Below are 16,213 nucleotides of genomic sequence, written 5' to 3'. Positions count from 1 at the left end.
AGTCCCACTGTGGCATATTTTTTTTTGTTTTGGCCCCACTGTGGCATATTCCAGGGGCAGTCTTTTCATTGTCTTCTGCAGGAGCACATGGCAGCCATTTACTCAATAACGCAGCATTCATCTAGCACTTGAGTGCAAAATACTTCCTATGCATCATTTCAGTCAACTTGGTAGAGTAGATCCCGCTGCTGACTGGGATGCATAGCAGGTGGACAAGAGGTAAAACTTAGAGACAGGGCAAGAGCTAATAGAAGGGCGAGTTTTAATTTCTGTCAATTGCAGTTAGTCCACGTTTTCCTCAAGGGGGCTGATGTACCTGGACGTAGTTTCCTACTTTGTCCGCACAACAACCCTGTGAAGCAGATCAGGCTGAGAGCGTTTGGCTCAAAATTACTCTGTGAAATGAACAGCTGAATTGAGATGCGGAGTCTCATGCGGATTTCACACAGGCTGGATAATGTTCTTCCAGTGTATTTTAGCATTTGTTTGCAAGTAAATTTTCCTGTAAAGCAGGGGTAGTCAACCTGTGGTCCTCCAGATGTCCATGGACTACTATTCCCATGAGCTCCTGCTAGCATTTGCTGGCAGTAGTCAACCTGTAGTCAACCTGTGGTCCGCCAGATGTTCATGGACTACAATTCCCATGAGCTCCTGCTAGCGTTTGCTGGCAGAGACTCATGGGAACTATAGTCCATGAACATCTGGAGGACCACAGGTTGACTACCCCTGCTGTAAAGAATTGTTAAAGCACATTGAAAGTGCATTCTCTTACTCCAGCACTGCCGCCGTTACTCCACACTGGCTTCCTTCCCCAGTTTTTCTCTTGGAATGTGGCTACCTGAGTTTGTCCCACGGAATGCAGTGTTAGAACTGGGTACCACCCCAGATCCACATTCTTGGTGTGATGCCCAAGGAGTGATGGAACCACGGGAACTGACCTAAAGACAAAATGCAGTTCGGGGAAGGCATTTATTTCAGATGAATCTATTTTGAAATGTTTGGCTTTAAAACAACAAAGAAACACACCACACATCTTTCTGGCAAGTATCCCCTTGGGTGCCAATTTGACAGGCGTTAACTCACTTCTATCAGCCATCCAATTATTTTTGCATTCTGCAAAGTACTCCTCTCATCTGGCCCCTGGTTTGCATCTCTCACGCTTCTGGATCAGAAATGCATTCAACACCTTCACTTTAGCTGGTTATTCTGGATTTAGCCCTCTTTGAAATATGGTTGCCCGTTTTCATCTTTGTTTTTGGCCTTCTTCCTCTTTCTAATTGTTTTCTTAACACAGTCATTGACCATGTTAGGCATTTGAGAACTAAATTTATTACTGTTTTTTAAAAAGTGGTTACATATAACTAGGCTCAGTTCTTTTGTAAGATATTTTTGTAAGATACAAGCAGAAAGCTCCCGCAGAGCCGTAACTCTCCTGGGAGCTCATTCCACCCAGGTGGAGGTCAGGACCGAAAAGGTCCGCATAGGGCAAATTACAGAAATCTATTCTGGAGGTGACCATTGCATGGATCACCGTGGCCAGGTGATCAGAGGACAGGTAGGACACTAGTAGCCAAGCCTGGCGAAAGTGGAAGAGTGCCTGCCTGGCAGTTAGCAAGGTATCTATGGTCACTCCCAAATTCCTGGCCTGGGGCACGGTTATCAGTTTCTTCCCAGCCAGGATGGGTAAGCATGCTTCCTGGCCTGCCCTCCTACTTCCCAGCTACAGGACCTCTGTCTTGGAGGGGTTGAGTTTCAGATGACTCTGCTCAAGCCATTCAGCCACTGCTTCCAAACATCTGGCAAATGGTTCCGGGGCGGCCGTCCATGAGCTGGGTGTCATCAGCATATTGCGGGTTCAAGCTTACTGGTTGTTCCTGGCCCCAGGGAAGCCTGCCTGGCCTCGACCAGGGTCAGGGCCTTTTCTGTCCTGGCCCCTAACTGGTATAATTAACTCCTGGGAGAGTTGCGGGCCCTGCGGGAGCTTCCAGCATTCCACAAGGCCTGCAAAACGGAGCTCTTCCGCCAGGTCTATGGTTGAGGCGGGGGCAGTGAGGAAGATTGGGGGGTGGGGCTTAGTGTGAGGCAGCAGTTAGTCCATTGTTATCATGCCCCTGTTTCCACCCCTCCAGAAATTGGTCAGGGGGTTGGGAGTTTTGAGGAATTACCACCATGTTGTTCCAGCTTTGTTGTCCGTTTTTAATGGGGTTTTATTGGACATTCTGTAACCCGCCACAAGCCGGTCTCAGGAATGGTGGAAAATAAATAAAATAATAACAATGACAGCCCAGCCCAAAGCCCCGCACCAGCTGGACCAGAGAGCGGATAAAGATTTAAAGAGCGTGGGGGGAGAGCACCGCACCCTGAGGAACTCCACAAGGGAGTTGATAGGAGCTCAACAGCCCCACCGCCACCCTCTGTGTCCAGTTATGGAAAGGAGTCTAACCAGCTAAACACTATGGCCTGTGTCTCCGTCCCTGCGAGGTGGTGGGCCAGCAGTTCATGGTCGACCACATCAAAGGCAGCCGACAGATCTAATAGAGCAAGCATGGCCGACCCGCCCCGATCCAGCTGGTGACGGAGATCATCCATCAGGGCGACCAGCACTGTCTCCACCCCATGGCCAGGATGGAAGCCAGACTGATAATGGATCGAGAGTCAAAGTTTCATCCAAGAATGTCAGGAGCTGGTCCACTGCGGCCCTTTCAACTGCCTTACTCAGGAACGCCAAGTGCGGTAGCCTCCTACTGGATCACACCAGCAGTCTATTTAGTCTAGCATCTTACTTAACATGGCAGCCAACCAGTTGCCCTGGGGGCCCAATAACTGAACACAGAAGGCATAGCTTGCCAAGGGCACAGCTTGCCGTTTTGCTAGTTGTAATCCTCCTTCCATCTTGTCTTCAGGCAACCCAAAGCAAGGAAAGCTGATGCTTCCACTCAGATATTTCCCTCCCCACACCCCAGGTTTCACATTAAGGTCATGGGATGAGGCTGGGTCGCAAGGACAATCTGCCCCCCTTCTTACAGCGACAGTAGCGAAGACCATTTAGCGCCCTCTTTCTCCCCCTCTCTATGGTGGATTATCAAGGGTTAGCATAGATATGGGGTGAGCTTTTTTACCGCATCTTGTTCACAGTTTTGGGAATTGTGTATGGTGTTGTTTTTATATGTTTTATTGTATGATTTTATTGGGGTTTTTATACACTGTAACTTGCCTGGAGCCTCTGGGGCAAGGCGAGGAATAATAATAATAATAATAATAATAATAATAATAATAATAATAATAATAATAATAATAATAATAATAATAATAATAATAGGTCTAGAGCAGGCTTTCTCAGCCAGGGTTTCATGATGGATAATTCATTTTTTTATTTATATACTTAACATTTGTTAAACGTTTATCGGATGATATGAACATATATGGTCATGTCAACCCCCCACCCCACCCCAATGGCCAGTGATGGGCCTCAAGGGGATGGCAAGGGGAGCAGCCTTGTGTGGCTGTGTCCACAGCTCTGCTTGCCAACCATATTCTGCACAATCACACCACTTCTGGGGTTTCTTGAAGCCTGAAGGATGTTTCAAGGATTTCTCAACAGTAAACAAGTTGGGACGGGCTGGTCTAGAGCAATGTGTAGTGCCTTCGAGTCACCTCCAACTTAGGGTGACCCTATGAACTGATGCCCTCCAAAAGGTCCTGTCATTTACAGCCTTGCTCAGGTCTTGCAAACTGTGGGCTGTGGTGTCCTTGGCTAAGTCCATCCACCTTCGGTTGGGTCTTCCCTTTCTCCTGTTGCTATCTACTTTCCCTAGCATTCTGGTCTTTCCCAGGGCCTCCCATCTACTCATAATGTGACCAAACCATGATAGCTTCAGTTTAGTCATTTCAGCTTCTAGGGAGAGATTAGGCTTGATTTGATTTAAATCCTATTCATTTGTCTTGTTAGTCGTCCATGGCATCCATCACTCACATAGCCCGTGCCACTTTCCAAAAGAATCAACCGTCTTCCTGTCGGCTTTCTTTGTTGTCCAACTTTCACACCCATGCATAGTGATGGAGAATACTGTGGCATGAGTTATCTTGTACTTGGTCACCAGTGACACATTCTTACACTTAAGAATCTTTTCTAGCTCCTTCATCACTGCCCTTCCCAGTCTCAACCTCCTTCTGATGTCTCGTTTGCAGTGTAATTATTTAGCCAACATCTATGTCCATGGAATAAAGGCCTTTGTCACTCCTTGGCTTCCTGCAACTAGTTTTGCCCTAGTTACCCACCCCTCTCCGCTTTTAGCAAAGCATGTTTCTTTAAACATAGGAAGCCTCAGCCTTCATAACTAGGCCTTGCTGAACCTGAATGAGACAACAGTGTTCACAATTACACGTGAATGGCAAGACATTGGGGGTGGAGGGGCTTGTGGGCTCCCCAAGAGGCATCTAACTCAGTGTTTCCCAACCAGAGGGTTTATGCTGGTTGGCAGGGGGGATTTAATTAAAATATATGTTATTAAAGATTTTTACAAGGACCTAGGGTGATTTTCACCTTATTTGGTCAGGTCGACCTGCTCCTTCCCCAAATCGCCAATGATGGCCCGGCGGGGGGGTTGGATTGGAGGGACGGGGGGAGCCTCCCCTGACTTCAGGCTCAGCCTGGCTGGGCTGCTTCAGGGCATGGAGATGGGTGGGTGGACTGGGGCCTAGCTCCCCCCTGCCACTGCATCCTGGCATTTTAGTCCCAGTGGTGAGCTGAGCTGGTTGCTACTCTCCGGCTGGGAGATTCCTCTTGGGGTTGGTTGGGAGGATGTTGTTTCATTGTTTTGTTTTGTTTTTTACTCTGTTGGTGGGTAGGTTGGAGGGAGAGAGGGGAAGGTGACCTGTCACTTTAGGGGCATGGCAGGGAGGCATGGACAGCTGATATGATTTCATTGTGACCTTGAAATCTACAAAAATTTTCAGGGGATACTCCATGGTCAAAAGGTTGATCTCACTGGTCACAGTCTGAAGCATGATGCTGGACAGGTTGGACCTTGGTCTGATCCAGAAGGGCTTATCCTGTCACAATGATAATAAACAAGCAACTCGTGGCACTGTAAAGACATAAGCTTTAATCCACAAGGCTCCTGTTTTGGTTTTTTTGTCACAACAGGCTTAAGATGGTTAACCCCTCTGGATCAAAAAACCCACGATACCTCTCCTTTTAATCTGGTTGACTGTGGCAGAAAAGAGGCCATGCAATCAGAGGGACTTCAGGTGCGATCCAGCAGGGCCGTTCACATTTTCACGTCAAAGTAAACGTTTGCTGACGTCTAAGATCTTGTGAGGACGCCCTTGAAGCCACCACCCTCTTCAGAAAAGAAAAGAACAAGACTAAAGGCTGGGATCTACCTCTGCAGGCCAGAAAACATGCCTGTGCAAAACGCATCTGTGCTTCTGCTTGTTATCTGGTGGTGGAAAATTAGTAGGTGTGTTTTTCTGGGTATGGAGCACGACTATAAGGTTTAGCAACAGCATGCCAGGCTAACCTAAGTGACAAGTTTTAAAGGTTTTGGAGCGTGTTCTCGGCATGCAGTCAAGGGAAGCACAGGGAGGGGCCTGGGTACAAATGGTATCTTGTCAGATCTCGCGAAATAAGCAGGGTCGGCCCTGGTTAGTATAAGACAGCTGGGACTTCCCACTATCACGACAAATGCTGGCCCGTGCTCTGGAAGGAAACCTTTTTAAAATGCATGAATGGATGCATTGGCTTAGTGCTGAGGGAAAGCCACTCTGTATGTGCTCAGAGTCACATCTACTTATTGAGCAATAACAGTGTTTGACATCTGCTCCTTCAAAGAAAAGGGCATTGCCAAAAACAAACGTGGGTGAAGGAGGAACTCTGGGGCCATGGCCTAAAAACTCATGGGATCTGCATTTTGTAGCAATGTCAAAGTGCATCGAGCTGTAGCCAGTAATAGTAAGATGTGTCCATGCCCTGAGGAGTTTATAAGTTTGGGCTGGATGCAGAAGAGATTGGGAGGGGGGTAGATGAGTTGAGGAGCCCATAAGAACAGAAAGTTCATCTAGTTTAATTTAATATATTTAGATTTCGCTTCAGTGGTGAGGAGGGAAGGAGTCGAACCAGCGATTTTTCTTATGATGCACACTAGGTGTAAATAAAAGCAAACATCTACCCCTGGCTTTCTTGTCTTTCACCATAAGCTTTAACTACACATGAAGGTTGTACTGAATCAGACAAGCAGTCCATGAAAGTCAGTATTGTCTACTCAGGCTGGCAGCAGCTCTCCAGGGTCTCCGGCAGACCTAATACCTGGTCCCTTGCACTGGAGGACCAGAGATTGACTGGAGATGCCAAAACCACATTTCAGACATTAGTAAGCATACTGTTCTAGTAAGCATGTTATTCTAAGGTTAGTCTTTGGTGGAGGATAGTCCATGGTGTGCAGCAGGTGATGTCATTTAGGTCTCCACTATGCATAGGACTCTGTTCAGCAAATTCCTCAAGGCCTGTCTCTTGCAAATATTTAAAATTTAAAAGTATTTCTGTACAAGACCCACTTCCCAGGTCTTGCGACATACAACGCTCAGACCCTTCCTTTGCATGCAGCACCCATCATAATGATGGACATTTTGTTAGTCCTTTATAAGAAATGGTAAGTACTACTTGGTGGTAGCTTAGGGCCAGGCTGTTAAAATTTACTATGCTCCGGCAAGATGTCATTCAAAGCCCGTGGTGTTTAGAGCAGACAAAAAAAATCAGAGTTGTTCCTCAACGTTAGAATTTCCCCCCCCCCTCATTAGCAAGAGCCTTAGGTGGTGCAACCCTTTGGTGACATCACAGCAACTAAGCCAATGGCAGCCTACCTAGCAGATCATCCACTCTTGACAGGTAGACAAACATACAGAACAGGCTGCAGTCTGTGAAATCTGCTAAATAGGTAAGATCTGCCCCCACAGACAACCTCTCTATTTGTGCTGGGTGGGAGGAACACCACAAAGAATAAGAGAACAAAGGAGTTAACAAGGATTCGACAGGCCCAACCAGAGGCAGCGGTCCAATTCTTGGGATTTCTATCTAAACATAAACACACACCCCCCTTTTTTCTCTTTCCCCTAGTAAGGTAAATTAAAGTGATGAAATTTACTCCTCTCCAACCTGATGGCAATTTTTCAGCATGGGAAAACGGTTCTGCTCTGATGCCCAGATGTTGTCACTACAGATGAGCCTGATCAGATGTAAAATACTAATGTTATTTTCCCCAAAAGGATTCGGCATCCCATCTGCTTCCGGTGTATGTTTGTTTGTGTTCGTGCATGTGTGCGCGTAGCTAGATTTTTAGCACTTGGCATCTGTGCTAATTCCCAGTTTGACCCGTGATGCCTAATTTTTCATGATGCCTCCCTCTCTGCTGTGAGGTGGAAATTCTTCTCCCTCTCTGATAAGACTAGAAACGGCGAGGATTGGTGCGTGTGTGTGTGTGTGTGTGTGTGGGGGGGGGGATGTTTGCCCCAGGAAGCTGACAGTAGGCAAGCAATTTAGGCTGGGACAAAAAGGCAGTACTTATTCACACAATGCAAACTTAACTTACGGAACTCAGTGTCACAAGTTTGCTATTTGCTTAGAGAATCTCAGAATCATAGAATAATAGAGTTGGAAGGGATCTCATGGGTTATCTAGTCCAACCCCCTGCACTATGCAGGAATTAGAAATGCATAGAAGGAGGATAGCTATGTCAACTTGAATAATAAATATGCCTGTGCAGCCTACCCCTGAAAGCCAGATGCTGGGGGCAAACTGAGCACTGTGTTTTCCGTTTTCACAGCCAGCTTGTGGTTCCCAGAAGGATGTGTCAGGTTGGTCGCTGTGGGACAGAAACCCGAAAAGAAGGAGGGGGGGAGAACCCTCCCAGAGCCGATGACAGAATCAAGTATTCTAAATTAGCAGTTGCATTGCGTATGATATACATTGGAAGGCTGAGAATAATTGTAGTGTATGTGACAAAACTCAGGGATGATTTGATTCCTGCTGGATAGCCGAAAGATGCAGAAGTCCACAGAATTTCAATGAGGGCCAGCCTTCAGTGATAGCTGTCAGTTGTCACGGTTATGGCCACTGGTGGAAACACAAAGCTGGGATCGAGAGGGCTTTAGTCAGACCCATCTGGGTTTTGTTTCCAACAGTTTTTATGAACTCTTTGCAATTCTGGAGACTTCAGCTGAGTCTGCATATGTACAGACAAGGGGGAAAATGGATTGTAACACTTTGGACTGTGGTTGGGAGAAGCGCACTGCACTCTGCATGTGATATATGGGGAATTTTTAATATAGAAAAATATTCCAAAACAGGCTTCCTCCTTCCCTGTTCACCCGCTAAAGGCCATTTATTGTCTCATTAAGGTGATGCGGTGTGCCAAGTGTCTGGGGGATACAAGGGCCGGGGAATCCGATTCAAATTCCCACTCTCTGCGCGACTTTGAAGTAGTTGCTGTCTCTCAGCCTCATCTACCTCACAGGGTTATTGTGATGATAGCATAGAGGAGGTGGTGTGGAAAAAAACGCATCTAGCTGTTCTGAGCTTCTTGGAGGAAAAGCAGGGTAAAGAAATGTGATTGATCAATGTATTCATAGGCCAGAACTATCTGGACAACGGGCCAGCCAAATTGAGAGCATCTTGAAGGCCCTACTGCTCTTTTTGGTGCTTGAAGTTGTGATTCCACAGTCATGGTAGCGGAGGTGGCCAAACTGTGGCTCCCATGCTGGCAGGGGCTCATGGGAACTGTAGTCCATGGACATCTGGAGAGCCACAGTTTGGCCACCCCTGCTCGGCTCTCCTATTGCTGCTGAGCAATTCTTCTGAACAGCTGAACATTCATTCATTCATTCATTTCCTCAGCATCCACACACACACACAAATGAGAAAAAAACTCAAAGAAAATAACATGATTCCTGCTGGAGTCTTTAATCTGCCTAATAATTCATAACGCAGTTAAATCCCTGTCCACAGCCCCCGAATTTGTAAACCTCCCTTGCCTGAAGAAACACATGTTCAAACATTAAAATCAGCTCTTGCGCCTTTTAAGTTTCCATCAGGCTGGCTGCGTTCAAGGCAAAGAATATTAGCTGAGCAGAAAAAGGAAAAGTAAACTCGGATTGTTGACTCTATAAAACCTCTCTCCCTCTCTTCTTTAAAAAAGGCCAGATCTGGTACAAATATCTGGAGAGAGGCCAGCAGCTGCTTACATCTAATGGGGCTCCACTTCCCAAATTAGAATAGTTTTGCACTTAATTCACATCAGCTGAGAATCTGGCCGGCTAGACTACAGTAGATCAAAGCATGGGGATAGCATACTGGGAGCCAGTCTGTTGTTGTGGTTCAAGTATGAAACTAGGATCTGGGAGACCCGGGTTCAAATTTGCCAGGGAAGGGTGACCTTGGACCCATCACACGCTCTTGTCTTAACCTACCTCACAGGGCTGTTGTGAGGATAAAATGGAAGAAAGGCGAATAGCATAAGGTGTGTTTGGTCCCCGTTGGGAAGGAAAGTAGAGTATAAAGGAAGTAAAATAATAAAGGTAAAGGTAAAGGTATCCCCTGTGCAAGCACCGAGTCATGTCTGACTTGGGGTGACGCCCTCCAGCGTTTTCATGGCAGACTCAATACTGGGTGGTTTGCCAGTGCCTTCCCCAGTCATTACCGTTTACCCCCCAGCAAGCTGGGTACTCATTTTACCGACCTCGGAAGGATGGAAGGCTGAGTCAACCCTGAGCCGGCTGCTGGGATTGAACTCCCAGCCTCATAGGCAGACAGCATGACTTCTGCCTTACCACTCTGCACCACAAGAGGCTCCTAGTAAAATAATAAGTTAATAATAAAATCATTCCAGTGGCTCAGTCATGTCTACTAAGTTTCTGGCTCTATAAATTCTAGTTCATCAAAATCAAACTCTGCTAAGTTAAGGAGAGCCTGAGGGCAGTGGACAGAGGTTGTTCCAATTCTCTTAACGATAGCAGGTTGCAGAAAAGAGGTATTGTTCCCAATCCGCTGTCGTTAAGAAAACTGGACCAGCCTCTGTCCACTGCTGGAGGTCTGCTTCAAGTAATGCTTCTACCAGTTGGGATTCTGGCCTAGTGTTCAAGCCCCACCTGCCACAAGACAGGGCCTGTCATCTCCAGAGGGCCAATTTAAACCAAGTTGTGGTCGGGGCTGACTCCAGCAGAGCAAGGTTAACCCATAGTACGTATACATCAGATCAAATTTCCTCTAAAATAAACAAAGGCCTACTACAGTAAGGAGTTGCTCTGGTTCCCTTGGTTTCACTAGATCCAATTTGGGGCTTAACCTCAACCCCTCAGAGATGATGATTAACTATCAGCGAGCAGAGAATCTCACTGTACTCATAGAATCATAGTGTTGGAAGGGACCTCCTGGGTCATCTAGTCTAACCCCCTGCACTATGCAGGGCACTCACAACCCTATCGCTCATCCACTGTAACCTGCCACCCCCTTGAGCTTTCACAGAATCAGCCTCTCACAGAATCAACCACTCCAGTGGTTGTAAAGCAGGTTGAACTGATTGACTCCTATCAGGAGTGGGGAGGGCTTCTCTGTGACTTGTCTTTTCTGTGGGGAATCAAGTCAGTATCTAGGCCCTTTCAGGGCAACAGAAACCAGCATGACCTGTTGTAGCTCGGGGATCTAGCCCAACTCATCCTCCAAAGCAACCAAGAGAGACAGCAAGTCAGAATCTTAATCGGATTCGTCCCATCTCTGTTATTTGCATCTTATCCTTATTCCAATGAATTTAGGGAAAGGGCGCTTTTTTTAAAGCCTCACAACAACCCTGTGAGGCAGCGATTTAGTCAAGGCTGCCCAGAGAACTTTGATATTTGAACTGGTGGGTGTTTGAGATCTAGCCCCTCACTGGGTGACTCGCTTGAGGATGTGGAGGTTGGAGAGGCGGGCGAGAAGCCTGCCAGCTCCAGAGTCCCCATCGCTGTCTTTGCCTTCGCACACTCCTCTTGTTAATAGGATAGCAATTTAAAAGTCTAATTATTGTCAGCTGAAGAGCCCAGTGTTCTGTTTCCAGCAACAAACATCCAGGTGCTTCCAGGAAGTTTGCAAGCAGGGCACACAAGTGTCATCAGTGCCTGGTACTTGAAGGTATACTGCCTCTTGATTTGGAGGCTCCATTGAGTATGATGACTGGCAGGCTTTGAACAAACGTCCATCTAGTCCAGCCTCCTGTTTCTAGTGGCCACCAACCAGATACCTCCAGGAAGCCTGACAGTATGAGCCCTCCCCATTGTACGTCTGCAGAAGCTGATAGTCTTCCTTTTCACATGGAGGTTCCATTTTGTTCTCATGCCCAAGTCGCCAGACTAAGACTGGGAAGACCAGGGTTCAGATCCCCACTTGGCCTTCAAGCTTATTGGGTAACCTTTGGCCTGTTAATCTACCTCCCAGAGTTGTTGTGAAAATAAAACAGATGCACCTATGCTGCTGTAGGCTCCTTGAATAATAATAATAATTTAAAAAAACATGCAACGCAGATAAATTAAACAACCTGTAAAAGAATGTGGCAGCGTCAGATCACTGGGTCGGTTCAGTCCAGCATCCTTTGTTCAGCCCAGGCCACCCCTGGGAAGCCCACCCTGGCCAGGGCACCAACGCCCCCCCCCCCAAATTCTCCACCCCATAACTAGTTCCAAGAGTTCAAAGCTGATCCAAAGCCCGAGTTCCCCTCCCACATCATCGGGTACTCCCCCCCCCTTTTCCCCCCATTGCAAACTTTTCTGGCCGGGCGTGGGGCTACTCACTGCGACTTGGCATCCCCGGAGATGCTGCTGCTGCTGCTGTGGCGGCGAGTCCCTTTTGGCAAATGTGCGTCTGTCAGTCTATATAGCAATCTCTCCCTCCCACCTCCCTCCCCCCCCCCCCCCGGTCGGAGGGCAGAGATCTCCAGCTGAGCCGGGCGCGCTCGGGCTCCCTCTCGACGGCGGGTCAGCGGCTCTGTCCAGCGTGCGCCGAGAAATGCTTTTTCCGGCATTGCGGTGCCATTCCGGCGGCCGTGCTTGCGCCCGGATCGCGACCCTGCTCGCCACCCTCGCTCGCTCCTTCTGTTTTTACTGTCTCGACTACTCCGGATTCATCGCTCTCCGGGGCCCCATCTGGAGCAGCCGTGCAAACGGAGAAGTCGGAGGGATGACTACTGTGGGCTGTCTCTCGTGTGTGCAAAAGGCCCGTGTGCGGGGGGGGGGGAGAGGCGGGGGAGCTTGGAGGAGGTGGGAGGGAGGGAGGAGGAGAAGGCGGAGGAGGCGGTGCTCCCAATTCGTGGCGGGAGCAGAGCCTCTCCCGCAACCGCGGGGGGGGGGAGATAGCGTCATGCGAGGCAGCTGAAGGCACACCCCCCCACACACCCAAAGCAAAACATTTTCCTGTCACCTTTTGCAGTAGGTCAGATGCACCCCCCCCCCCCAAAATTAAAACCACCGCGAGTAGTTCTGTTTTACGGGGGCGCTACGGGTTAAGATCCCCTTCTGTTCCTCACCCCGAAAAGCTTCTTGTTCGGTAAGCAAATGACAGATCCAGAGTTACACGCTTGCTCCCGAGGAATGAAGCGCAGGTAGGATGGCCGGCTCCTAGTCTCCCCCCCCACCCCCACCCCACTCGTGAGCAACCTGTACTGAGCTCTGTGGGGCTTATTCCCAAGTAACAAATGGGGCATAGGATTGTAGCCCGGTGGCATGCCTAGAAGGATTTACACCCAGGTAAGCATGGCCAGGATCGCTGCCTTTGCTGTGGCCCTCCGCCTCCTCCAGGCGTCCTAGCCAGATTGCATCTGCCTACACAAACCCTGGCCTGCAACCTCCCCACCAAATGTGAAAGATGCCAGTCTCGGAGGGGGTGTCAAAATCCCACTGGGGTTCTTTCACAGCAGATGGGTGCTGCCTACCCAAAGAGGGGGGGGCGCATTGGTCTTGGTGCCAGGTCCCAGAGGAGGGTTCCTGGAGCTGAGTAAGATTTTCTGTACTGCATTAGTCAGGCAGTTGGGCCAGCTGAATTGTTTTTACTTGGTGTTGTAAAGAAACACACAGCAGGCCATTTTGGCCTCAGGTTGTCAGGGCTCGGGAGCTCAGCAGGGTTGGGCTGCTTTGGGGGTCTGACTATGATATTGTACCTACTGCACTAGTTCGGCCCCATGGCTTTCTAAAAGTAGTCGAAGAGGGCCCTGTCTAATTTGCCAAGGGCCCTGTCTAATTTGAGTCCTGTCCTAAGGTCTGATATGATGTAGTGGTGGGCTCCATCTAGATCCCTCGTCCTAAAATAGGACTACTCAGACTACTACTGGGGCTTTCTCCCAGGATTGCCCTGTGAAATCATAAAAACAGTTAACAAACCTTCTCAGCCCTTCGACTTCTGTGGAGTTAGGAATGTGCTAGGATTGCACAGAATGGGACTCTGGGGCTAGCACTCCCTCTTGCCTTGGGGCTTATGGGGAGGCTTCAGTAGAAAAGGGGAGAACCCTGCGCATGGAAGCTCTTTGGGAGGAAGGGCAGGATTTAAAAAAAAAGAGAGTAATAGACAGGTATTTCATTCTGTTTCCCTGAATGTTCAACTTGCTCAACAGGAAATCGACCTCTTCCTGCCATTGAACTCACGTAAACTTGCCTTATCGGCCCCTCGGCCCACCCAGGTCAATATTGTCCACTCAGACCGGCAGCCGCTCTCCCAAGTTCTCAGGCGGGGGTCTCTCACATCACCCTTTCAATTGGAGATGCTGGGACATCCTGCATACTAAGCAGATGCTCTACTACTGAGTTATGGCCTCTCCGCATTCTGGCCAAGTAAAAATAAACGTATGGTAAAGAGGCAGACTTCACACAAAAATTAAAATTGTATTTGTTTTATGTAGCCTACCAAAAGTGAGTTTAGTCAAGGCTATGGTATTCCCAGTTGCAATGTATGGCTGTGAAAGTTGGACCATAAGGAAGGCCGAGCGTCAAAGAATTGAGGCTTTTGAACTCTGGTGCTGGAGAAGACTCTTGCGAGTCCCTTGGACCGCAAGGCAAACAAACCGGTCAGTCCTAGGGGAGATCAGCCCTGACTGCTCCTTAGAAGGCCAGATCCTGAAGATGAAACTCAAATACTTTGGCCACCTCATGAGAAGGAAGGACTCCCTGGAGAAGAGCCTAATGCTGGGAGCGATCGAGGGCAAAAGAAGAAGGGGACGACAGAGAATGAGGGGGCTGGATGGAGTCACTGAAGCAGTAGGTACAAACTTAAATGGACTCCGGGGAATGGTAGAGGACAGGAAGGCCTGGAGGACCATTGTCCATGGGGTCGCGATGGGTCGGACACAACTTCGCACCTAACAACAACAACAATGTAGCCTACCGAGTAGCTTCTCCAAAACTGCAGCACAGTACCTTACAATGGCATCTCAGTGCATCGCTAGCTCCTCCTCCCCCGTATGTCTGGCTAGAGATGAGTTCCCTTCTGGCCTGGGTGGAACTCAAGTAAAGGGCTAAGGCAGGCCACTTGTTAGACCTGCAGCCGCAGACCCGAAGGGACCGAGCTCCAGACAGAGGGGGTGGAGCCACGCCGAGTCAGTGGCACCTATCGTCCCTGGCAGAGTCTGGAAAGGAGCTAGTTCTATTCCTAATTCCTTGGCAACAGGGAAAATGTATCAAAATATTATTTTAATTAAAACAGGCTCGCTCAGTGCACCAAAGTGCCTTAAGTGAGATGAACGATATGTCTAAAGTGGCAGGTTCGGCCCTGTGGGGGAAAGCATCTTGCGCGGGAAAGGCGTCTTTGCTTCCCTGACTTCTGCTACGTACTCCCCTTACAGCCTTGGGCAGGTTCATCAGTTCCCGCATTTGACTCATCTGGAATTTTTTTTGGGGGGGGGGGGAAGGGAGACAGGATCCGGCTGTCATTCCCTGCCTGCCTCTCCCGCGACGCCTTCGTTCCCTGACGATGGCTGCATGGAATTCAAAGGGAGGAGTTTGGTGTGAAGGTATTGGTTTTTTTTTTTAAAGCATTCAGCATTAATCTCCTTGCTCACAAACAAAAAAACATTTTCTCTAAATGTACAGGTGCATAAGCTTCGTGGTGGAAAATGCCGTCGGCTCACAGTGGCCTCGTAGGGTTTTCAAGGCAATAGATCAGGGGTAGTCAAACTGCGGCCCTCCAGATGTCCATGGACTACAATTCCCAGGAGCCCCTGCCAGCTGGCAGGGGCTCCTGGGAATTGTAGTCCATGGACATCTGGAGGGCCGCAGTTTGACTACCCCTGCAATAGATTAAGAGAGGTGGTTTGTCACTGCCCGCCTCAGCATAGGGATCCTGGGATTCCTTGGTGGTCTCTCATCCAAATACTAACCAGAGGTGACCTCGCTTAGCTTCAGAGGTCTGTCTAGCCTGGGCCGGAAGTAATCTCGACCCAGTTCAGTGTGTTAGATCCTCAAGTAACTGTGTGTAGGGTTTTCTGCAGAGCTGCTCTGTGGAGTGGCCTGGCCCAGATGCAATGGCTGAACCAGGGTTTGTCAGCCAAGGGTCACGTGGCCCATTCTCCCCTCTCACCGTTCAGTATCTTCCTTCCCTTATTCTTTCCTTCCTTCCTTTCAGCAAGGCTATTTGGCTGTTATGCCTGAATCAGATAAACCATGGTTTGTCTCCAGACTTCAGCTGAAAGCCACATTTTTGATTGGGATCTCCACTTTTGATTCAGAGATAAACCGTGGTTTGTTTGGGTGATTTGGATGTAATAGACAGATGTGGTATGAGGTAGACAAGGAAATTCTGGAGGGAAATGGAACACATGATAAGAGAAGGAAGAAGGAGAATAAGAGTTATATGCCACTTTTTCTCTACCAGAAGGAGTCTCAAAGCGACTTACAAGCTCTTTCCTTTTCCTCTCCCCACAACAGGCACCCTGTGAGGTGGGTGAGGCTGAGAGAGCCCTGATATTACTGCTCGGTCAGAACAGTTTTATCAGTGCTGTGGCGAGCCCAAGGTCACCCAGCTGGCTGCATGTGGAGGAGCGGGGAATCAAACCTGGCTCACCAGATTAGGAGTCCACGCTCTTAACCACTATGCCAAGCTGGCTCTCTAAGGGTGGAGTAGAACGCAACACAGAAGCCAAACGTGCGAATCTGGTGGCTAAACCATGGTTTGACCATCCAGTGTGAATTGAATCATTGTCTTTTGTAG

The 16,213-nt window shown here is 48.6% G+C and overlaps 2 protein-coding genes across 7 annotated transcripts in view; one reads left to right on the top strand and one right to left on the bottom strand.

Moving 5' to 3' along the window:
• Positions 1-16,213, top strand: part of MACROD1 (mono-ADP ribosylhydrolase 1) — a 474,182-nt gene that overhangs the window by 80,828 nt on the left and 377,141 nt on the right. The window lies entirely within an intron of this gene.
• The window catches only part of FLRT1 (fibronectin leucine rich transmembrane protein 1), a 215,833-nt gene that overhangs the window by 18,880 nt on the left and 180,740 nt on the right, over positions 1-16,213 (bottom strand). Inside the window, exon 1 of one of the 3 annotated variants that reach the window (XM_077324065.1) lies at positions 11,815-12,234. The exons of the other annotated variants lie outside the window; for them this stretch is intronic. The gene's annotated coding sequence lies outside the window, so the exon portion shown is untranslated. Of the gene's footprint in view, positions 1-11,814; positions 12,235-16,213 lie in introns of those variants that run through there. 3 annotated transcript variants of the gene reach the window in all.

The sequence above is a fragment of the Paroedura picta genome, chromosome 1, assembly GCF_049243985.1.
Source record: "Paroedura picta isolate Pp20150507F chromosome 1, Ppicta_v3.0, whole genome shotgun sequence".
Classification (NCBI taxonomy): Eukaryota; Metazoa; Chordata; class Lepidosauria; order Squamata; family Gekkonidae; genus Paroedura; species Paroedura picta.
This window is presented reverse-complemented; position numbering and strand designations above follow the sequence as displayed.